This window comes from Helianthus annuus, chromosome 10 (assembly GCF_002127325.2).
Source record: "Helianthus annuus cultivar XRQ/B chromosome 10, HanXRQr2.0-SUNRISE, whole genome shotgun sequence".
In the NCBI taxonomy this organism is placed as follows: Eukaryota; Viridiplantae; Streptophyta; class Magnoliopsida; order Asterales; family Asteraceae; genus Helianthus; species Helianthus annuus.
This window is the reverse complement of record NC_035442.2, coordinates 46,663,300-46,671,009: the sequence shown is the minus strand read 5'-3', so window position 1 is coordinate 46,671,009 and position 7,710 is coordinate 46,663,300. Positions and strand designations below refer to the sequence as shown.

The 7,710-nt window shown below is 39.9% G+C and overlaps 1 non-coding gene across 1 annotated transcript; it reads left to right on the top strand.

The window, feature by feature from the left end:
• The first annotated feature begins 7,078 nt into the window (after positions 1-7,078).
• On the top strand, positions 7,079-7,185 carry LOC118483502. The gene has a single exon (XR_004870792.1). It is a non-coding gene; the product is annotated as a small nucleolar RNA R71 (small nucleolar RNA).
• Positions 7,186-7,710: the final 525 nt, after the last annotated feature.

Here is a 7,710-nt window from a genome sequence, read left to right as displayed (position 1 = left end):
GAACTTGTTGGCTAGTAGGTGTTGAGACAAAGTCTCCGTACCCAGCTCTCGGGATACAGTGCTTTGTCCAATAAGTAGACCTCATTTTTGTGGATCGGATCGGTAAAGCCCGGCGGCTGACCGACATAAACCTCCTCTTTGACCTTCCCATAAAGAAACGCCGATTTTACATCTAGCTGATACACTTTGAAGTTCTTCCAAGACACAAATGCAAGGAAAATTCTGATTGCCTCTAGTCGTGCTACAGGAGCATAGACTTTTGTAAAATCAATCCCCTCCTGTTGACTATAGCCCTGAACAACGAGTCGTGCTTTGTTCCTTACAACAACTCTTCTGTCGTCTCTCTTACACTTAAATACCCATTTCGTATTGATTTTCCTTTGACCATCCGGTAAATCCACTAGCTTCCACACTCCCAACTTTTCAAACTGACTTAACTCTTCTTGCATTGCAATGACCCAAGAGTCTTCAGTAAGCGCCTCTTTGTAAGTTCTCGGTTCGATCTGCGAGATAAAACAACTTAATGAAAATTCAGTTTGTAAAGGTGCTACTGTAGAGTAAATACATGTTATGCCCTGGTCTATTTGACGTCTCGTGCGAACGCCTGAATGCAATTCTCCTATGATCAACTCCTCAGGATGATATGAAAGAGTTCGCCGCATTACTTCGCTTGGAACATCCACATCACCTTCCAGATTAGTAACATTTTGATTTGCACTTTGTTCACCAATTTGGTTTATTTGACTTAAATCCTGAATTTGCTCCCCCTCAGAGTCTGAATCTCCATGATCAAATATCGGCATGTTCTCAGATTCTTGATTATCATTCTCAACCGTCTGATTATCTTGAGCAACATCATTCTGTTGGACATTATCGTGTTCACCAGCATTACTCGGACCTGCTTCATCATCATTTGAAGTTTCCCGTGGTCGCCTTGAATATTCAGCTGGGAACCTTTGCTGTGACTCATACTCACGCAAAATATCCAATTCATCAAAGAAATCTTCTTCTTCTTCTTCTTCTTCTTCCATCATGTCAAATGATTCCCACAACTTGTCAAAATGATATCGCCATGAATCTCCTGGACTTTGTGGCGGCATAGTATAACCTTGACATTCAACATTTGCAGCCTCAATAATCCACCTCTCACTTGGAACGAAGACACGTCGCGTAGGACTTGAATATCCAACAAATATACCCTCAATGAACTTCGGACCAAACTTTCCATAAGGCTTTATAACTGTACAGGGTGACCCGAACGGTTCTAGATACTTCAAATTCGGTTTGCGGTTATTGATCAGCTCAAAGCATGTTTTGTTGAACTTTTTGAAAATGAGAACTCTGTTGAGCGTATAGCATGCGACAGAAACAGCTTCAGCCCAAAAATTAATCGGTAACTTTGAATCTGTGAGCATCGTTCTAGCCGTCTCGATAAGTGTCTGGTTTTTACGTTCTGCGACTCCATTCAGCTGTGGAGTATATGGAGCACTAAACTCATGCAATATACCTCTTTCATCACAAAATTCTTCCATCTTGCTGTTCTTGAATTCAGTACCATTATCACTTCGAATTCTTTTGATACGCCTTTGGTACTGATTCTCAATCCTCTTGAACAACGCCATCAAACTGTCAAATGTTTCGTCTTTCATCTTCAAGAAAGAAACCCACGAAAATCTGGAATAATCATCAGTAACCACAAGACAATATTTATCTCCCGTAATACTCTTGACATTCACTAGACCAAACAAATCCATGTGAAGTCTCTCCAAGGGTCTTGAGACTAAATTGACTTGCTTTGTAGGCTGTGACTTTTTCTTCTGCTTGCCTTTAACACAACTAATGCACTCCCCTTCCAGATGAAAACCTTTGACATGAACTCCTGTAACCAAATCATTGTGCACCAAGTGATTCATTTTTCTAAGATGTATATGTCCCATCTTTCGGTGCCACAATCTCGATTCTTTTTCAGTTTCTCTGGACACGAAACAATGAGCTTGACCCGTGGTTGTGGTAGCTACGCTCATATCCAACACGTACAGATCATTCTCTCGGTGCCCTCATGATAATCCATTCCTCAGGGATAACAAATCCTGGTTTCAAGATCAAACATTCTTTATCAGTGAAGTGAGTGGTATACATCCTATCACAGATCTGCGAGATACTCATCAGATTGTTCTCCAGCTCAGCAATGTAGTTAACTCTCTCAAACGTCACAATCCCGTTGGATAACGTTCCTTCACCAATAATCCTTCCTCCTTTATTACCTGCAAAACCAACATATCCTCCATTGATATTCTTCACATCATATAACAATGCAGTCTTCCCTGTCATATGTCGAGATGCTCCACTGTCCATAATCCAGCGTGAAACTAATCTCGGAAGATCCTGCACATATAACAACATGATTTAAACACTTCAATAAGGATGCCGATTCATGCTTCGCGATCAAGGAAGCTCCGGCAATTCAAACTGCTTAGTCAAACATGGTGTCCACCCAAGCCTCATCAGACTTGGGTGTAACCTTGATAGTTTTAACTCTCGCAACTTGAATTTTAAAGTTTTCAGCCTTCAAAGGTGGAAATGCATCATAATCAATTTGAATTGAATCCTCAGAAGGTGAAATCTTTTTCTCTGTTTTCGGTTTCCAAACTTGTTGAGATAATGCAACCCGTTTGTGAAATTTGTCATTTTTAGTTACCGACTTCTTTACAGGTTCATTTTTCACTTTGATGTTGTCATTTTTCACACTCTTTTTCTCAACAACCATTGGTGCTTTACCCTTCACCTCAACTTTCTTATGTTGAATCTTCACAGTTTCAGTCTTAGGCTTCACGTTGGTACACTTTCGTACAATGTGACCAACTTGATTACATCTGAAGCATGTTCGAGTGTCAGTTACCCGACTTGTACCTTCAGACTGAGCCTGTGAAGCTCTCTTCTCAAAGAACTCTTCATTTGATTTTGAAAAAATCTCTTTCTCTTCATCAGCAAGTGAACTCGAACTATTCACAAACTTTTTCTTCTCAACAAACCTCTTGTTTTGAACATTTCTTTTCTGATAAGACTTACTCCCCTGATAACCACCCGACCAATTGTTTTGGTTGTTATTATAAAAACGCGGTGGAACTACAGGTTTCTTGTAGTAAGTTTTATCTTTTTCAAAATTCATTTTTCTCTTTGTTTGACTCAGATTGTTCACTTCTGATAACTCAACTTCAACCAATTTGAAAACATTTGTCAATTTATTCATGTTTACATTCTCAATTGGAAACTCAGAATCCGAAAACAACTTATCTGAACCCAACATCTTGTACATGACAAGATTTGATTCTTCATTTAAGTTGTTCTTGGACTTTTGTTTTGGAATGTATTTGTCAAAGAAACATCCATCTTCCTCAGTAGTGTCATTATCCGTTTTTAGCACATTTTCAACAACACCTTTTACAATATCATTATGGACACTATCATCATTGGAAGATGTGAACGTGACATCAATTGAATCCGGAAGTTTCATTTCATTCTCTTCCTCAATTTCAACCAACCCAGATTGCTTTTTCGTCTAATTATCCAAAATCGGCGGTGGAACTCTATGAAAACCCACCCCGGTTCCATCAGAATAAACATCCTCGCTAGCTTTGTTTCTCTTCTTTCTCTTTCTCGTCTCCAGTTCCCCACCATTTATTCTGCCAATAATCATCTTCATCTTTAAGATCCTTGATTATGGATTCCAGATCAAGAGTTTTGTCATCAATCGCAATATTTCCATTTTGATCAAGATAACACTCCCTATCCGGATCCCATCTTCTTGCTCTCCTCGCTTCTAGATAGATACCAGATATTCTAATTATTCTGTTTTCAGCCAACATTTTTCTGTATTTATACTTCTGCTCTTCAGTTCTGTTGTCTTTCCACGGAACAAGTTCATTCTTTACCATGAAAGCGTAACCAACTGCATCTTTCTCCAGTAGAACCTCTTCACTCCAATCATAACCCTCATCATCGTAAATCACCGCAAGAGCTCTATATTTCTCTCTGTTGTCTTCAACCTGCTTCAATCTAGGCGGCTCTGACTTATTCTGATGATAAATTGCCTTCTTGTAGTAATCCTCTCTAAAAGGGTTCTCCGACTCATCAGCATATGTGTTTCTGCATTCTCACTTGAAGTGACCTTTCTGCTTACACTTGAAGCATGTCACCTTGGACTTATCAAAACCCAGCTTGGTAGATGGACCACCAATTGTCTTTCTGCCGGTAATTTCCATGAAACGCTGAGCTCGGCGAACATCACTGGCCATGCACCAACGAATGTCAATTAATTCCATTTCTTCAGGATCTATTTGATCATAATCCTCTTTAGTTAAGTTGGTGTTGCCTATCTTCCCTGCTACTAACGCTTCATACGATTCCAACACAGATGCTAGAAAGATCATCTGCTGTTTAGCCGACTCCTCATCAAAATTCTGAGCATTCTTTAAGCCTATTGTGATGTTGCATTGAAACCGATTCTAGCATCAGAATGACTTGCAGATGATGAAGATCCACTGTGATAACCACTGTGATTTCCACTGCTCTGACTACTTTGACTTTCTTTGCTTGCTGTGGACACATTCTCAGCAGAAAACGGAGTCTTGGGAGAAGTTGCTTTTGGCATCATGCTTTTTGGATAATACAAATCCAAATTCTGCTGGTAGGATGAGTGATTGACTTTGAATGTCTTCTTTAGTTCCAGCTCGTGACTTTCAAGTCTCTCAATCAACAAATCCACAGTAAGATCTTTCGGCAAGATAGTGTTTCTTAGCATGAGAGCATAATATCTCCAATCCATCTCGTTTGGTAATGAATCGAACAACTTGTCTACTAGCTCATCGTTAGAATACGTAATTTCATGTCTTGCTAGCTCTAGTTTCAAATGCCCAAACCTCTCGATCATCTTTGATACTGACTCATTCTTTAAACTGCCAAATAAATCAAATTCTTTCCTAAGAAGTTTCTTTTTACTTTTCACGATTTCAGCACTTCCAAGACATTTAGTTTCTAGCAATTTTCCAGAGATCTTTTGCATTTGAATAATCAATCAATGAGATTATGTCCTCCCGGACGGACTGAAATAACAATGCCACACATTTTTGCTCAGCCACAAATGATTCAGTCTCCTCAGCTGATGTTAAAGTTTCACCATTTTTGTTTCCATTGTCATAACCGTTTTTCAGACTCTTCCAGCTGGGAAATGCAAATGCCATCAACAAATCTTCAAACTTTCTTGACCACCGACTGTATTCCTCGATAGCCATTAGCTTTGGAGGTTTATTGAAGGTTCCAAAGGCACTTTCAGATTCCCAAGCTTCCTTTTTCTTCGCATTCGGCGGATTCTCATTCGTATTGCTTGACGAAGTATCATCATTTCCAAAATTTTCCAAAGAATGCGTACATGTCGCTAAACGGGTTCAAGAATATGTCATCTATCTTGAATGTACCTGAAAAATCAGCAAACACTTAGAAAAATTTTCGAAATTTTGAAAAACAGTGACACAAAAGCGAAACCACCAATTTGTGACAAATAACCGAAATTAGTCAATGATTGATAAGCGAAATCCGTAATGTGACTGATAAGCGAAATAGCAATATGGTGACACAAAAGCGAAATCAGATATGTCCGTATAAGCGAAATCAGGTGTATGTCTGTATGAGCGAAATCAGATATGTCCCTAAGAGCGAAATAGGCAATTACAAGTCCTTATGAGCGAAATCAAACACAATCCTTCGATGTCCGAATAAGCGAAATCAGGTTTTTAGTAAATTTTCACCTGTTTTAAGCCGTATTTTAACCTGATTCTTTCTAGGGTTTGTTATTACTGTGTTTCACACGTTATATTCAGAATTCAGGCCATTTCAACCGTAGGAACCAGTTCAAATCGAAAAAGTATTAGAGAAAGTGAGTAGAAGTAAGAGAATCTAGTAGAATCAAGCTGTAGTAGTACGAACTCCTTGTCCTGAGCTCTGATACCACTTGTAGGACCGGTTTGCAACCCTAAACAGTCAGTATAAGGTAGTTCATCTCCAAATACAAAGGCGGAATCAATGTAAATGAAGTAACACAGCAATTCCTTTCAATTCCTTCTCTTTTTATGCTTTCTGAATTAATTTTGACAGAGTTTCGTTACACCGCATATGACTAGGTTTCGCTCCAAGATTCCTGACTCCCTAACATGATTTCGCTCATACCAGCTATATATAGTTCAATGATTTCTCTCATACAACATGACACATAAGCGAAACCTCTCTGAAACCATATGAGCGAAACCCTAATGACCTAATAAGCGAAACCTCATACTAATATGTACATATTAGCGAAACCTATACATTAAACCTAATTTTGACTTTCAAGCTCCTATTTTGACTTATCTTGACCTAAGACTCAATGTATACGTAGTCAACAGACATTCCGTGCACCAACAGAAATCGATCCGAGTTTTTCTTTTCAGTATCGGAGATGAGGCGAGATACAGTATCTTCAAGCCTTTCTCGTCCACCTTATTGTTGAGAGAAATTTTGTGACTCGTTTCTTGGTTGTTGAAAGTTTATTCGTTGGTTTAGGTTTTGTTGGTTACTACTATTGTCGGGTTCTCTCCAACCAAGGTTAGGGTGGTTACGCCATCCTTGGTTGTAGGTACCCGTTGGAGGACCCGACGGCCTAGGTCTGTTATCAATGTAGTTTACCGACTCCGATTGATCATCTGTTTCTTTCATACAACTCCAACTTTCATGTGGCCCACCACACCCTTCACAAGCCATAACCGAGAATGTTTTTGTCATTTCTAACTTTTTTAGTTTTGAAGAGAGGGCCTAGATTTGGGCTTGTGAAGAAGTGCTTTCATCAACCTTCTGGGCGCCTGGGGCAATAGATTTATTGCCTCGGGGAGTGTGCCACTGAAAATTGGTTTGAGCAATTTCCTCAATTAGATTGTATATTTCATGTGGGCGGCGATTACCTAAAAATCCCCTGGAGCTAGAGTCAAGTGTTTGTCTTGTGTGTGGCAACAACCCATTGTAAAAAGTGGATACTTGTTGCCATACCGCAAGACCGTGATGAGGACACTTTCGCAATAGCTCCTTGAACCTTTCCCAAGTTTCATATAAGGATTCCCCATCCTCTTGTGAATATGTATTAGTTTCAGTCATTAATTTAGTCGTTTTAGCGAGAGGGAAGCACTTATATAGAAACTTTTGGGCTAGTTCATCCCAGGTGTTTACCGAGCCAACTGGGAGGGCATTGAGCCAAGCCTTTGCTCGGTCCTTTAGTGAAAATGGAAACATTCGAAGGCGGATGGCGTCGTTTGATGCTCCATTGATCCGAAAGGTATCACATATTTCTAAGAAATTAGTAGTATATAGATGGGGATCCTCGTCCGCAAGCCCATGGAAGGTTGCGGAGTTTTGAAGCATTTGTATCAAATGTGGCCGAAGTTCGAAGTTGTTAGCTTCGACATTCGGTGCATTGATAGCGGCGCCGAGATTTCCTACGGTGGGACGTAGGTAATCCATGAGGGTACGTTGATCCGCCATGGGAAGTGGGTCTCCCGAGACTTTCTCCTGGTTTTTAGCTTTGAGTCTTTTTCTGAGAAAGCGTTCGGGTTCTTCTAGAGGTTCTTTTATGTCTCTACTAGAACTGGAGCTCATACACTATGTAGAAAGTTCAGATGTAGCGCCTGG